Source organism: Amblyomma mixtum, chromosome 10 (genome assembly GCF_055824585.1).
Source record: "Amblyomma mixtum isolate Tamu chromosome 10, ASM5582458v1, whole genome shotgun sequence".
NCBI lineage: Eukaryota > Metazoa > Arthropoda > Arachnida > Ixodida > Ixodidae > Amblyomma > Amblyomma mixtum.
This window is the reverse complement of record NC_143021.1, coordinates 14,641,111-14,657,678: the sequence shown is the minus strand read 5'-3', so window position 1 is coordinate 14,657,678 and position 16,568 is coordinate 14,641,111.

The following is a 16,568-nucleotide window of genomic DNA, read 5'->3' as shown; positions in this document are numbered from 1 at the left end:
AACACACGGGGGAACAGAACAAAGTGCTTACGAAAAATTCAGGAAAAAGAAAGTCAAAGAGGAAAGTCACACTACTTGTCTCTTATTCGAGCAACGAGCGGGGAGGACTGGCTGGGTGTCGGGCAGTCAGGGAGTCTCTGGGCGTTCCAATGCTGATGCAACGCTACCGCAGCGTCGGCGTCTGTGGGCTCCCAGCACGGTTCCCAGGTCTGGTATCCCGGAAAGGCCACGTAGGCACCAGAGGCGGCCTGTGTGGAGCAGCTGACGGATGGACGGAGAAGAGTGGCGCCTGGGCCTGGTGGTTGAGGCTCTCGACGATGGATGTCCAGGTCTGATGGCCCGGACGTCTGCGGCTAAGGCCCAAGCCGGGAACTCGGGGAGCCAGCAGAACTCGTCCACGTCCGTCGCCCACCGCGCTCTTCTCTTCTCTGCCACGTAATCCTCTTCGACCTGTCCCGGCGTACCCCTCCGCACGCGCTCCTCGTGCTTTGTCTTCTCCTCACGAACGCCGCTGGGTGACGCTATCTCCTTACAGAAGGCCCCCTCTTCGGAAGTTTTTTCCAAGGGAAAGAATTCAACTTCAGGAGAGCGACACCAGACGCGTTCGACGATCGCAACACAGAACACCGCACCACAGCGCGCACACTACACGCCACACAATACGATGGTCGTCAATGCTCGAAGCGTCCACAGACATTCGTACACACAGCACAGAGAGTATATGAAATATCAACGTAAAGCGTCCATAGAGGGCGAAGAAACACGGAAGGCATCAAAAGTAGATAGTCGACACTCAAAAACAAACATGAACAAACAAAAACAATTCCAACAAGAACAGGTGTGGGCTCCATTCTTCTGTATTCCATTGTTCACATCTAACCACTTCACCGTCGCGAGAACTCTTTCAGCTAGTACTTCCGTTTTCTACAAACCTACCTCGGTCTCCACTATGATTTTACATGTTCCCGTCCTACGATGTTATTCATTCTGTTCTCCCTTGCCTTCGACACAGTCCGTTGACACATATCACACGATCTGACATAACTCTTAATGTCAGCCAGTACACCGGGCCAGTAAAACTCACTGAGAACCCTTGCTATTGTTTTCCGTATTCCTTGATGGCCGGATAATGCACCCTTATGCGCCAACTTAAGGACTTGCGTGCGTAAGCCCTGCGGTACCACCGCTTGCTCAACGACTCGGCCGGGACACACATGGTATGTTCGGAAAAGAACACCGTCATCTGTATCAAAAGAGTGGGTGGTTTGTCCCTTGCCACGAAATATTTGCCCCAACTTCTTGCGACACACCTCTAAGGTCGGGTCTTCTTCCTGTTTGAGGCGAAACTCCGGCCGTGACAAGCGGAGTGTGTTAAGAGTGAGGCTTTTGCTACTCTCTGAAACCTTTGCTGTCACCGTAAGAGAAGGAACATCGACCGCACCCGTAATGGCAAGGGAAACTGCCTAATCAGTGAGAACTGGCGGGTCGACCGAGAATGGAGGTTTAGCGCAAGTGACATTGCCTATTATGATGTCGTACAGGGGTGTAGACAAGCACCGCGCGATGGCCTTACCCGAAAAGTATGGTGAGGAAATCACCACCTCCGCTTCCGGAACTTCTACACGGGTCCCATTGGCCAAGAATAATGTAGCCTGTTTCCCTGTAAGCGCCGCTGCCGGTACAAGGGACTCACGCACAACAATGCCGGTGCTGCCCGTATCCCGTAATACCGAACCAGGCTGGCCGAACACCTCACCGTGCGCCACGGGCATAGCAGTTTCCACCGGGTTGGAAGGACAGACCATCTCCCCCAACTGGCCCTCTACGCGCGTTACCTCTGCAGGGTTATCGGGATGTGAATATCGAGGTGTCATGCAACAGGCGGACTCCTCACGATCTCCTGGTCTCTTAGCTTTGCATGACTGGGCATCATGTCCTACCTCGCCGCACCAGGGGCAATACAATTGCTTCGGCTTTGTCCGACAATCCGACGCCTTGTGCCCAGTCTTCTCGCAAAGAAAATATCGAAGGCGGGATTGTGAACGTGAAACCTCGTCCTTGGCTTTAACTATCGTGTGCTCACCCTCCTCTTTAATGAACAACAAGTTATTTTGCCGCTGTGCTTCGAGAAAATGATCGGCAGCCTCCGCCAGCTTGGAAACTGTCTTGCCCTCCCGCTCACGTAAGAAAAGGGCTAAACGAGAATGACAGTTGTTCAGAAATTGCTCGCTCACGACCATCTCGCGAACCACCTCAAAAGTGCGGCCTTCTCCCCGCATCTCGACCCAACGGTCAAAGAAACTAAACAACCTGGCAGCATATTGCGGGGCCGTTTCTCCATCCTGGGGCTTGCTCTGCGAAACTTCTCTCGGTACCCTTCCGCGGTGAACCTAAACCTCTGAAGCAAGGCAAGCTTCGCTTTGTCATAATCCACGGAATCCTCAGGCGAGAGCCGACCGAAGACCCTAAGTGCCTCGCCGCCAAGGCACAAGCTCAACGCCGTTGCCCACTTTTCTTTTGGCCAACCCTGCCCCGTGGCCACATGCTCAAACCTCTTTAAGTAGGCATCGAGGTCATCCCGCGCTTCATTGAACTGTGGTATGAGGCTGTGCGGGTTAATGGAGCTGGTCGATGAGACGCTACGCTCTCCACGGTCACTCGGAGGATTTGCGCCACCCTCCATGAGCCTTATTTGTAGCTGCAAGTTCCGCGCCTCTAACTCCAAGCGTTCCTTCGCAGCCTCTCGCTCCGTCTCTAAATTCCGTGCCTCTAAATCCAATTTCTGCTTCGCAGCTTCACCCCCCGTCTCCAAATTCCGTGCCTCTAACTCCAATTTGTAAAATTGTAAATTGTAAATTGTTTTTTTTTGAGGAAAGGAAATGGCGCAGTATCTGTCTCACATATATCGGCGGACACCTGAACCGCGCCATATGGGAAGGGAGGAAGATAGGAGTGAAAGAAGAAAGAGAGAAAGAGGTGCCGTAGTGGAGGTCTCCGGAATAATTTCGACCACCTGGGGATCTTTAACGTGCACTGACATCGCACAGCACACGGGCGCCTCTTGCGTTTCGCCTTCATCGAAACGCGGCCGCCGCGGTCGGGTTCGAACCCAGGTACTCCTGCTTCGCAGCTTCACGCTCAGCGGCTCTCTCTTCCCGTGCCTTACGAAGCTCGTCCTCCACCCACGCTCGCAACTCCGCGCCGCACAAGCCCATGCGCTCGCCTAAGGCAACCAACTCTGACGCGCTCATACTGTTCCTAAATTAACACAACAGGCAAAGAAATAAAAACCGACCTCGTCCTGTCGTAGTGGCCGCCAAATTTGTGAGGATCTGTGAGATTGCAGGTCTTATTTTAAACAAACACAAAGGTACAAACAATAAACGAGGCGGCTTTATAGGAAAGGATACCAATTTCAATATGAGAGTGAAAAATGGAAAGGAACAAGAGAGCAAGGCAACAACGCACGGGAAAAACACACGGGGGAACAGAACAAAGTGCTTACAAAAATTCAGGAAAAAGAAAGTCAAAGAGGAAAGTCACACTACTTGTCTCTTATTCGAGCAACGAGCGGGGAGGACTGGCTGGGTGTCGGGCAGTCAGGGAGTCTCTGGGCGTTCCAATGTTGATGCAACGCTACCGCAGCGTCGGCGTCTGTGGGCTCCCAGCACGGTTCCCAGGTCTGGTATCCCGGAAAGGCCACGTAGGCACCAGAGGCGGCCTGTGTGGAGCAGCTGACGGATGGACGCAGAAGAGTGGCGCCTGGGCCTGGTGGTTGAGGCTCTTGACGATGGATGTCCAGGTCTGGTGGCCCGGACGTCTGCGGCTAAGGCCCAAGCCCGAAACTCGGGGAGCCAGCAGAACTCGTCCACGTCCGTCGCCCACCGCGCTCTTCTCTTCTCTGCCACGCAATCCTCTTCGACCTGTCCCGGCGTACCCCGGATTCACGAAGGATCGCATGCACTCACTCAGTGAGCTGACCCAGGCATACAGAGCCTCTCGCCAGCTCTACCCCCCGCCCCACCCCTCCCTAGATAACAGACACGCAACACTCTGGCGCAGATTACAAACACATACTCTCCCTTCGCCCCTTACCCTAACCCACTATCATCCCTCCTTCCCCACTCCTGCTTGCGCCCTATGCCCAGAACCCTTCGCTTCTTCCCTCCACATCCTTTCCCTCTGCCCGGCGGACCCTCCCCCGCGGGACCTAGAGAACCTCAAGACCTGGGAGGACTGGGAGACCCTGCTGCATTCGGAGGACCCGGCCGTGCAGACCATCGCCACCGGCCGTGCTGCCAGTGTTATGGACCTCAGGAACATAAACACTTGAGTGCAGTGGGGTCGTGCGGGGACCCTGGGGCGTGCCCCGAATTCCTTTGTAAATAAAGTTTTCTCTCTCTCTCTCTCTCCGCACGCGCTCCTCGTGCTTTGTCTTCTTCTCCTCACGAACGCAGCTGGGTGGCGCTATCTCCTTACACCCTTACACCGACGACCCAACGGCAGCCGTACGCGTCGGTACTCCGGCAGGACTGCGACCTCACCCCTGGGAGCGCAAGCCCATCTGCTTTCCAGCCGCGGCCCCCGCCTGTCCCTGTGTTGGCCGAAGCGAGGCTGCGGAAGACGGACGTGTGGCGGGCACCTGACCAGCGGCCCCTTTGTTACCACTGCGGTGAGGCTGGCCATATCCTATGGTGGTGCCCTTATCGCCGAGCTGGAATTCCTGGATTTTATCCGCGAGTCCCCTGTCCGCTCAATGGCGAACGGTACCGCGAAATTGAGGACCACCTGTCAACGTGCCGGGATAACACTTGTTTCCCTCGACCTGACTACCGCCCACCCACTTCTACCCGCTATCGTTCGCCGAGTCCACGTCCTTCGACAAGCGGTTTTAGCCACTCACCGAGTACTCGCCGGGGAAACTAGACCCAGCGGCCTGCGGAGGTAAGGCCGCTGACGAGCGAACAGCCGAACATCCTCCATCGCGTTCACGACCAGACTACGGCTATCAAACGAGGACACGTGGCGATCACAAAGGATGTGCAGCTTCGGACTTACCGGTCGATATCGACGATTTAGCAGTTACGGCATTGGTTGATACGGGAGCGGACTATTCGGTTATGAGCAACGAGCTAGCAAAGGAACTCAGGAAAGTTTTAACCGCGTGGACTGAGCCTCAGATTCGCACAGCTAGTGGGCACCTAATCACCCCTGTTGGCCGGTGTACGCGGAGAGTTACAATCGACGGATTTGTTTACATTTGTGACTTTGTTCTCCTACCTCACTGTTCGCGCGATGTCATTCCCGGCCTGGATTTTTTACAAGCTAACGGCGCCGTTATTAGGTTAAAAGACCCGCGCGTGACGTTTTCGCCCACGCAAGCAATTGAAAGAGCCGACCCAGACGACTCCAGGATGCCCGCCCTGCGTATTGCTGCTGATTACGTGACGGTGCCTCCGCGGTGCAGCATGATGGTTCCCCTGCAAAGTGACTCGCCCGGTGATCGAGACGTTATGACAGAGAGAAATGCCAGCCTTCTACTTGAGAATGGAATCTGCGCTGCAAGAGGGCTTGTTCGCTTACGGGATCGCTCTGCGACACTCTTGCTCACCAACTTCGGAACCAAGTTCCAGCCCATTGGGAAAGGAACGGCCGTCGCATACGTTACGGACTTCATTGACCCCGCTGAAATATGTGCTCTGGAGTTACCGTCCCCGGATGGACGCGATGCAGCAGCCGTTCTGTCTACCGCAGACATTAATCCCGGCTTGTCGGTGGGTCAGAAGCAGCGCTTGTTAGAGCTCCTTCACGACTTCGCAGAGTGCTTCGCCACGACATCAAAGGTAGGGCGCACCCCGGTAGCCGAACACTGCATCATCGTCAACGAGGAGACAAGCCCCATATCCCAACACCCGTACAGAGCGTCGCCGATGGAACGGGAGGCTATACGATCCCAAGTGCAAGAAATGCTTGCAGACGACGTAGTCCAGCCGTCCACAAGCCCCTGGGTTTCGCCTATGGAATTGGTGAAGAAAAAATTCGCTGTGGCTTAGCTTGGTTAAGCCCGGTAATTGCGAAAGCAATATCCGTACCTACGCCATGGTTCAGCTGGTAGTGTAGCTGGTGGTGCTGCTTGTGGTTAGACTTGTGGTGATGCATCGGTTATACAATAAAATCCAACCCAATCCAATGCAATCCAATCCAATCCAATGTAATCTAATGTAATCTAATCTATTCTAATCCAATTCAATCCAGTACAATCTAGTCCAATCAGGCCGCCGTTCATGTGCACCGCCGTCGCACACGGACGGCGCGAGATCGCGAAGCAATGTTAAGCCGCTGGTGCTTGGCACAGCTACTGCTTTCTAGCGACGTGAATCGAGCCTAATCTCTTCAGCGTAACGCCACAATCGCGCTCCTAGCGGAGAGAGCAGGCGTTAGGCGCCGGTGGTGGCACCGCCGCGGCTTGCGACGGCGCGAGTCGGTCGCCCTTCTCTTCGGCGTGATGTCACACATGACGTCACACAGAGGTCAACTAAAGGTCAATGGTGGCACCGCCGCGCCACGGCAAAGGCTGAAAGTGCAAGTAGTAAAGCTTTCGCTTTAAAAGATAACACCTTGCGATTCTGCGTCGATTATCGGAAGTTAAATTGTGTCACGAAACGTGACGTTTACCCCCTTCCACGTATCGATGACGCCTTGGATCGACTGCGTGATGCTAAATATTTTTGTTCACTCGACCTTAAGAATGGTTACTGGCGGATCGAAGTGGACGAAAGGGACAGAGAGAACACAGCGTTCGTGACACCTGACGGCCTTTATGAATTCAAAGTGCTACCCTTTGGACTCTGTTCTGCGCCACCAACCTTCCAACGCATAATGGACACCGTTCTTTCGGGGCTGAAATGGCAGACATGCCTAGTGTACCTTGATGATGTCGGTTTTGCTCCTAGCTTCGAGGAACACCTCAACCGGCTGCTGCGAATGGTGCTACAGGCACTCCGTTCGGCACAGTTGACGATAAAGCCACAAAAGTGCCACTACAGTTTCCAAGAGCTGAGTTTTCTTGGTCACGTGATAAACGCTGACGGAGTCCATCCTGACACGGAGAAGACTGCCGCTGTTTCACAGTTCCCGCTCCCAACCGACAAAAAGTCCGTTCGTAGGTTTCTGGGCCTCTGTGCCTACAACAGACGTTTCGTTGAAAACTTTAGAGACAATGTCTCTTTTGAGTGGCACGAGGATCAGGAAGCTGCCTTCAACGAGGTACGCAGCCGCCTGCAGACTGTCCCAATACTCGCCCATTTTGATGAACGAGCTGCCACTGAAATTCATACTGACGCCAGCAATGTTGGCATCGGCGCTATTCTCGTTCAATGGCAGCACGGCAAGGAGAAAGTCATAGCTTACGCCAGCCGCTCTCTCTCGAAAGCAGAGGCAAACTACTCTACCACAGAAAAGGAATGCCTTGCGGTAGTGTGGGCGATTAGCAAGTTCCGACCATATCTCTATGGTCGCCCGTTTCGAGCTGTAAGCGAACATCATTCGTTATGCTGGCTAGCCAACCTCAAAGACCCTTCGGGACGGCTTGCGAGATGGAGCCCTCGGCTCCAGGAATACGACATCACGGTAGTCTAGAAGTCCGGCCGTAAGCACAATGATGCCGATTGTTTGTCACGTGCACCTGCCGACGTTGCTGCGGCCGACACGGAGGACGACTTGCCGTTTTTTGCTCTCGTCACGTCGTCCGATATGGCCCGACGTCAACGGGCTGACTCAGAGTTGCGTCTGCTCATCGAGCATCTGGAGGGCCTTAAAGGTGCACTGAAGAGGAATTTGAATTCGTCTTTTTGCCGCGGGAACTCAATCTGCACGTTCCGAGCATTCTTAGAAACTTCGATGTATTGCCCTGTGTGGCTGATTTTCCTAATTAAATCGAATTAACGTCCGGCTCCCGCCTTTTTGTTTTAATTCTCCCTCGTACGGTGGGCGGAGTAGACCAACGCGTGGAGTGCCTTTCAGCCAGTCCCGCGGCGGCTTGCCGCTCTGCCATCGTCGGAGTAATACGTAGTAGTCCGTAAAAGCAAATAGTGCGCGCGTATTTTTATTTCTGCGGGCTTATTTTGCGGCTATATTATCTGCGAATGAAACTATTTATTCGCGGAAACCTAAAAAACAATATAAAGCGAAAGCAAAGCCTCCAAGGAGCTGGCTGCAAGGCACTCCACGCGTTGGTCGACTCCGCCCACCGTACGAGGGAGAATTAAAAAAAAAAGGCGGGAGCCGGACGTTAATTCGATTTGGTTCGGTTTATGGGGTTTAACGTCCCAAAGTGAATAAGGTTATGAGAGACGCCGTAGTGGAGGGCTCCGGAGATTTCGACCACCTGGGGTTCTTTAGCGTGCACTGACATCGCACAGTACACGGGCTTCTAGAATTTCTCCTCCAAAGAAATTCAACCGCCGCGGCCGGGATCGAACCCGCGTAGAAAATCAGCCACACAGGGCAATGAATCGAAGTTTCTAAGAATGCTCAGAACGTGTAGATCGAGTTCCCGCGGCAAAAAGGCGAGTTCAAATACCTCTTCAATGCACCTTTAACGTCGCTGTTCTGCGGCTTTTCGATCGAGGTTTGGGTTTCTACAGTCTCCGAGATGACGTCGTTTACAAGAGGAACTTCGCGCATAACACGGAAACGTTTCTTCTGGTTGTGCCATCCGAACTCCGTCCAGAAATCTTGCAAGTCTGCCACGACAAGCCATCGGCTGGCCATTTGGATGTTACCCGGACGTTTGCCCACATTCGTGCGAAGTATTACTGGCCAAAGCTGCTCTCATCAGTCCAGCCATATGTCAGGACCTGCCGTGACTGCCAGCGACGAAAGACACCACCAGTTAAACCTGAAGAGCTTCTCCAGCCCATCCCATCGCCTACAACGCCTTTCCAACAAGTGAGCATGGACTTGCTGGGCCCATTCCCATTGTCTTTCTCTGGGAACAAATGGATTGTTGTGGTGACGGAATACTTAACGCGGTACGCCGAGACAAAGGCGCTTGCCCACGCTAGTACTGCAGAAGCGGCTCAGTTTTTTTATGACATCCATTGTCTTGCGTCACGGTGCGCCACCAGTCGTCATCACGGACCGTGGAACCGCCTTTACGGCGGCATTAATGCGATCTCTCTTCGAACTCACTCACACCAGCCACAGGAAGACAACAGCCTATCATCCACAAACCAACGGCTTGACTGAACGCCTCAACCGGACGCTTGCAGATATGCTTGCTATGTATGTCGACGTTGAGCATCGCACGTGGGACGAAGTTCTTCCTTATGCAACCTTCGCCTACAACACGGCAGAACAGGAGACTACCTGCCTTACACCTTTCCAGCTGGTCTACGGATGGCGTGTCACTACCAGATGGATGCTATGCTACCCGCTGGTCATAACGACGCAGACATCGGCACCTATGCTGACGTTGACACATTCATCCAGCGGGCTGAAGAAGCCCGCCAACTCGCAAGGTGCCGGATTCGACATCAACAACAACTCGACGCTGGTCGCTACAACCTCCGACAACGATACGTTCGGTACGAGCCTGGCGATTCTGTGTGGGTATGGACACCTGTGCGCCGCCTCAGACTCTCCGAAAAGCACTCCCACGCTACTTCGGTCCGTACGAGGTGGTCCGTCGTGTTAGTGAGGTCACTTACGAAGTTGTCCCGTGGTACACGACCTCCTTACCACGTCGGCGTCATCCGACCGAGACTGTCCACGTGGTGCGCATGAAGCCCTACTATGACAAGCCTCAACCCACAGTTTTACCTGCTTAACAGCTCTCCGTGTTCTCTGTCCTCCGCCCTCTATACCGAAAATACCATTGCCCTGCGTGTTCGTTCCCGGCGTCGGGCCGCCGCTTTGATGGAGGGGGAATGGCGCGTGCTCATGGTAGCGCGCCGACGATGAAGCCGAAGTGTCCGTGTGTCGGTCGACGAAGACGAAGTGCGTGTGGTTCGGTCAGTGAGTGAGTCAGCCATCTTGTGAGTTTTCTGCTGTGCGCTGAACTTTGCTGAAACTGTGAGCTGTGCAGTCCTGTTTCGTTCACAATATATATATATATATATATATATATATATATATATATATATATATAAACGTAATTCGGTTGACACACGGTAGAAAAACAACAACTTTATTCTAACCTTTCGACCAGGGTCTGGCCTTCGTCCTTCCCTCTGTGATCAGAAGATTATATATATATATATATATATATATATATATATATATATATATATATATATCATTACAGTTTAGAAATCCCTGTTCAAAAAATTCAATTCACACTTGCAATTCTACTCCACGCTTTTATTTCACAAATTCTAAGGGGTGACGAATACGATAGTAATGGAAGCTCGTCTTTTGCTCCAGCGAGGGCTCTATCCTACTTCATAATATTTTCCTTCCCTCTTTGTGATCAGAAGAGAATTTCAGCCGACGCACTACTCTGTAGCGCATGGGCAAAGTAAGGCACTGCACATTGCCACGGGAACTCGAAATTTGACTTCGAACAAATCTGGCACTGATAATTTTTTCTGAGAAAGTAACTAAACGCTTACCTTTCACGGGCTAAGATCTTTCAATAGATAGTGATACCAGGGCACATATAAGGCCTTAACGCAAACCACGTGGTTATGTCAACAATACTCAGTTTTTGGAAACAGCGGCACCGCACCTTTGACGACACCGCAAGCACAAAGACGAGACGCCTTTCCAGGGTGCGGTCCTCCTGGGTGAGTCTAAAGGTCAGAGGCGACAAAGAAGCGCCGACAGCTGGTCGCAACCTGCGAGAAAGATCTAAAATTAGGCTGAACCCAATGCATTCCGCACTTGATGAATCCTGAATCCCCGCAAAAACAAAAAGAAAGCAACGGGTACTTACTCCCTAGGGCCCTCTATTGCTCCCAAGGGAGCAACGAGGACCTAGCCAGAGCCCCTGCAGAGCGATTCCTGTTCATACAGCCCCGAGGACCAACCCCGTCTACGACGGCAAAGAAAATCAGGTGCTGAGTTTTCTCATTGTGGTAGCCAGAATACAGGCAGCAATAGTAGTCATTGAAAATTGAACTGCCTGGGCTGGGACCGTAACACCGGCAGCAAGATCTTCTTTCGACTTGGAGATGAATCCCCTCAGCAAGCAGTCACTACTTCAACAGACACTGCTGAAAAAAGGGAGCCTTCAACGACTGCTGCAAAACAGCACAAGCAGGTTGATACCTAAAGCAAACAAATTTCCAGGAATCAGCAACCACCGCCCCATCTACCTCACCTTGTGCTAGGGCAAAGTCTTCAGCGAGTTATCGACGTGATGCTGACTAGATATGTGGGAGTAATTGGCTCATGCCCCTCGCCAAGTCCGGGTTCTGGGAACATCCCTCCACGCAAGACGCGCTTCTCCAAATCTACGATCATATAATAGACCGCCAGGCCCGTACGCAACCCCGTGCCCTGGTACCTTATACCTGATGGGAGCATTCGACAATTCTACCCGCGAAAGCGTCCTCAGCCGGTGGCAAACACGGGGTGCGGAAGACGAGGACATTCCTCTCGAACAGAAAGGCTGTCCTTAACACCAACGGCATCAAAACGGCATCCAGTTAATTAGGCCCCGAAGCGCTCGACAGGGCCAATACTCTTCTTTCTCCTGTTCAACATCGTCTTTAAGGGACTGCGGGACCTATTGGACTAGGGCGAAGGCACCTTGCACATACTGTATGCCACTGAAATCTCTCTGGCGCCCATACGGCACAAAAGAGAATATCAGAGGTAGTTGCTAAGGAGTGGCAGCGGCATATATTGTTCAAAACAACGCTGCAGGCTGCGGCCTTACCTTCGCTCCAGAAAAATTGAGACTGCCGCAAACGCAGGCAAAGAATAGAATACCAAGTAACCTCAGTCACGGCCGGACTGAATGCAGCGGAGCTCGCTCTCTCTAGATAGAGCGCGCTCCGCTGCATACAGTCCGGCCTCAGTGCATATCCCACACCTGAACATTAACATTTCACCCGCAAAAAAACAATTACCCTAGGATTACCCATCACTGCGGCAAAGGCGAACAAGACAGCGGTAGAAAGAGTCATCAACACCTGAAGACATACATGTATCCCGCATGATCACACAGTCATCGTCATCAACCAGTAAGGACCGCGGAAAAAGGACGCCCTGCTTATTATGCAAGGTCTGGACATCTCGGATCACCTCAATCTAGCCAAGCACGGATATGAAAGATAAAACAAGCAACCAGGAAAGCATACAAGACTGAATTAAGCCTACGCATTGCTTATCGACGAGCAGGCTATTAGGAGGGGGGGGGGGGGGTGCACACCACACCGGGAGAAATAATCACTCTCAAAGAAAAGCCCCATCCCAGCTTCCGTTAGCAGCAGACCCTAGCAGACTACTACTATTTATGTAGGGACATGGGATCCAAAAACCCACTGACAAAGGCCGAGACAGCTCGTGGAAGATCAGACCTGGCATCCGGTTCGACACTACCTAATACGCATTAATACGAACAATAGCTTGGACAGAAGAGCAGAAGTTCCAAAACACATTTTCAAGGAATTTTGGCGAACACGCCGACACCCTCCTCGTCGATAGGGCAGGACCGGTGGGCGACTGTATTGTGATAAAAGCTACCAAAACCTTCGGCAAGCTAGCCAACTGCACCGAACGGCGACGGAAGAATCGGCCATAACCCTCGCAATCAGCACCAACCGCAGAGGAAAACCATTGCATGCTCCCAAGAAGCCCACCGAAACTGTCTTTAATGCTGCATATAAATCGCCGGCATCCTTCTACTTCTCAGGTCGAAATTCGAAACGGTGCAAGCACAGATATTTTGAATCCCGGTGCACAAGGCAGCCATAATCAACGAATCTGCCTACCGACACACTCGTGATACTCGCCCACCATGCACACCACCTCCCAGTCCACCGATGCAGGTGAGGAGGAGGAGGATAAACTTTATTTCCGCCGACAAATGTAGCAGACGATGTGAAGTTATAGCCACTTCAAGTGGCTATGAGCGCGTGGCGTTCGGCTACTTCTAGCGGTCTTGTCACACCCAGGATCTGTTTGTCCGAGTCGGAACTGAGCAATGCGGCCTCCCACTGGTCAGGATTCGAGAGCTGCAAGCCTCGAGGAGGGGAGCCCCGAGGGCAAGCCCAGAGTATGTGGGGTTTGGTGAGAGAACTATGTGCGGAGGGATATGTGGTAGTGCGGTGGTGCATGGTTATGCCATAAAATGTAACCATACGATCTCTCACCATCCGCAGGGCGAGCGACACCACATCTCGGTCGACGAATCCTCGGGCATAATTGTGGGCCGCGTCGTTCCCTGGATGGGATGAGTGTGCAGAGATCCAGATCAATTGGATCGGGTGGAGTTGGAGGTTGGTGGAGTGGAGGAGAGACAGGGTGACAGGGGAGATCCGGCCTTTGGCGAAACTACTGGTTGGTTTGTTGTTTCATTGGGGTTTAACGTCCCAAAGCGACTGAGGCTATGAGGGACGCCGTAGTGAAGGGCTCCGGAAATTTCGACGACCTGAGGTTCTTTAACGTGCACTGACATTGCACAATACACGGGCCTCTAGAATTTCGCCTCCATCGAAATTCAGCCGCCGCGCGGCGAAACTACTAACCGCAGATTTAGAGCAGCTGAAGATGGTTTCCGCAGAGGTGGAGACCATCGCCAAGCTTATGGCCACCTCCTCGGACTCTTCAGGCGATCTGACGGGAATGGAGCACGCAACCAGCGGCCGTCCACAGTAGTTTACAACCGCGAGCGAAAAAGCTTCACGCTCGGGGTATTCGGTGGCGTCGACGTAGACCGCTGTCCGATCTGTTAAATACTTTTTGTGCAGAGATTTAGCTCTGTCCTTGCGGCGAGCGTCATGATACTCTGGGTGCATGTTTTTAGGAAGAGGGGTAACGATAAGGTTACTGTGGATATGGTGCGGAAGCTGGACCTTGTCGGCAGCGGTTGTTTCGAAGCGTATTCCAAGCTTGTCGAGTATGTGACGTCGAGTGGAGGTGTGGATGAGACGCTCGTACTCAGAAGTGAGATGAGCTTCCGAGAGCTCCGCCACAGCGTTGTAGAACCCTAATGCGAGTAGTTTATACGTGGGGGTCCGGTGGCGGAGATGAACAGCCGCCTTGTATGCCTGTCTAATGAGTCAGTCAACGCCTGAACAAGAGGTCGGAGGTCAGCCTCTCGCATGCCTTTATGTTTGTTAGCAATGCGACGAATAACCCGAATGGTCTGCGAGAAAGAGACTAAGTCTAGCCAGAGTGTGGGTGTTGTTCCGATTGCTCTGGATGAGGAGCCTCAATACCCTAATGATGGATACTTCGCGTATGGGCACTAGCAGCAATGCAGATGGGAGGATGGCTGTGGAGGCCGGGTTGACCTCGGATGAGCAGCAGCTCGGACTTCTGAGGGGAGCACGAGAGGTCGGCTCCGGCTACATGGCGCTCAATGACATCGACCGCTTGTTGAAGTGTGGATTCAACCTCAGCATCGTTGCCTGTTGAAACCCAGAGGGTAATGTCGCCTGCGTCTAAGGTACGGGATAGCCGGGGGATAGCGTCTAATTTAGAAGGTAGTGTGGGCACGGCGACATTGAAAAGAAATGGGGAGAGAACGGATCCCTGGGGGGTGCCATTGCTACCGAGGGTTATAGGGTCTGAGAGGAGAGAGCCAAAGCTACGCCCTTTCCTCTCGGGTCGTATAGCTGAACCGATGCGGGCAATGACGAGCCTCAGACCCTGAACGAAGCAGAGGAAATCAATGTCCCATACCACGAACTAACCTTGAAGTACAGTGCAGACTGTCAAAAATACCCTCATACCCCAAGAAACTTCATGCACGAAAACAAATTCCTTATACTAAATACAAACACACTCTTAGCTTTACAGCTCATACACAAGTGCCAACCGACTTCAGCCCAGAATGCCTTCAATGCGGAAGGATCTAGCCACACCATAAACGTCTTCTGGGCTTGTCAAACCAACCCCAACATACCCTCTCTCCCCCCTCCCAAAGCCATCCATAGAGCAGTGGGCGGCAACCCTGGCCGACTCGCTCTGGCGGCACAAAAGGCTGGTTGACTAAGCAAAGAGGGCTGTCTCTGCCAACGCCTTCCTGAAATGGGGATTCACCCGATGACTGAGTCTAATACGCCAGTTTGTCAGTAAGGATGTATTGCCCTCCTCCTGCTGCCTTCATTTCTTAAATTTGTTTCACAATATCATCATATTGTATTTTGGGGACGTAGGCGCCAAAATATGAACACATTTTTATAAGATGAAACCTTAGCTAATTGGTATTCCCGAGGACGCCCTGAAAAAAAAAGTGTAAGAGTTCATCGCCGCATCAACGTATACTCTAGATGAGAATTTACTCTCAGGAGACCTGCGAGGTTGGTGTGTACTCACAGCTTGTTTGCTACTTAGGTAATACCAGAAGTATAGCTCTAAGCTCGAAAGTCTTTCCGTCGGAATTTCCATGCTTCGATGTAACTTCGAACGCGTTGGAAAATCAAGACATTCCTTGCACTCGGTATCTTTAGGGTCAGTTTGAGATGGTGAACATGCATCTGATCGACAACACCTTCAGACTCACCCCTTGAAATCTTCGCTTTGTGAGACGACGTGCCAGGTAGATTTGCCGCCGCAGAGGTGATTATGCTCGTTGGGAGCTTCAGCGTTGTGACTTTCGTTGTTGCAGAATTGCAGGTCCTGCGCGCATGGAACAAATCCAGTAGCAAATATCAAGATCCATAAGCGGAAAACTATAGGAACTCTTGCGCACCGTACAATCACGGTGCACTTAGGTAAAGGCGGGATCTGCACGAACTGAGCGCTCCGGCTATGCAAGCCATCAGTGTATATCTTTGAATTAAATGAAACTGAGAAAAGGCAGGCCCATCCCTTACCGCTGTGAGAGGAAGAGACGCCCAAAACGGCCCGTTTTCAAGGATTTCAGTAAATGCTACCGATTCCCTGGTAGTGAGTCTTTATCCTACACTTTCTGTTACTTTCTGTCTCAAAGGCGATTGTTTCATTTTCAAGTGAAAAGAAATTAAAAATAGCCATTGCCCGTACAAACGAACCAGCATCTGGTCCTTCTCTTGATAGCATATTGTTCCAAACATGACGCAAGCGAATAATAACTGAAAGCAAGGAACATAGGGGGTGTTTTTTCTTTTATTTAGTTTGTGGGGTTCGTTAGTGGAGATGATTAGGGAAATTATTTTATCATAATTGAGTAGAAAGCAGAAGAAAAAAAAATCCGAGCCCACGGCCTCAGAATTTTGCTTGCGATGCCCTACCAACTATGCTGCAAAGACGGCTGCCCAAATGCCTGCTTTCAGGTGTATTTGTGTGTAATGCAACCTAATCTTAAGAGTGTACACAAGCGCCACCCCCGTCTATAGTGGCGGAGGTAGTACGTCCCGCATTACCGTAAGCGGCATCTAAAACGTGATCGAAGGGGAAGCGTGGAAGCTGTG